Source organism: Vombatus ursinus, unplaced genomic scaffold, assembly GCF_900497805.2.
Source record: "Vombatus ursinus unplaced genomic scaffold, bare-nosed wombat genome assembly UNPS02014796.1, whole genome shotgun sequence".
In the NCBI taxonomy this organism is placed as follows: Eukaryota; Metazoa; Chordata; class Mammalia; order Diprotodontia; family Vombatidae; genus Vombatus; species Vombatus ursinus.
In genome coordinates this window covers 22,472-22,877 of record NW_020954574.1, presented here as the reverse complement: position 1 = coordinate 22,877, position 406 = coordinate 22,472, and positions in this window count along the sequence as shown.

Here is a 406-nt window from a genome sequence, read left to right as displayed (position 1 = left end):
GGAGCCTCATGACACTGAGCTCTAGGGCCTGGTCTTCTAGGGAGAAGAAAGTGTGTTGGGCAATGGTGGTAGTGGTGTGTGTGTGTGTGTGTGTGTGTGTGTGTGTAGGTATGTGAAGGATGCCAAACCCAGTCCTTGATTTGTTGTTGTTGTTATTCAGTTGTTCAGTCATGTCTGGCTCTTTGTGACCCCGTGGACCATCAACACAGAGTTATCTGCACTGTCACCTGAAGTCTGTCCAAGCTCATGTTCCTTCCTTGCACTATCTATCCATCTCATCCTCTGCCATCCCATTCTCTTTTTGCCTTCAATTTTCCCCAACATCAGGATCTTTTCCAATGAGTCTTGTATGTGGCCAAACTATTTAAGCTTCAGCTTCAGTATTTGTCCTTCCAATGAATAGTCT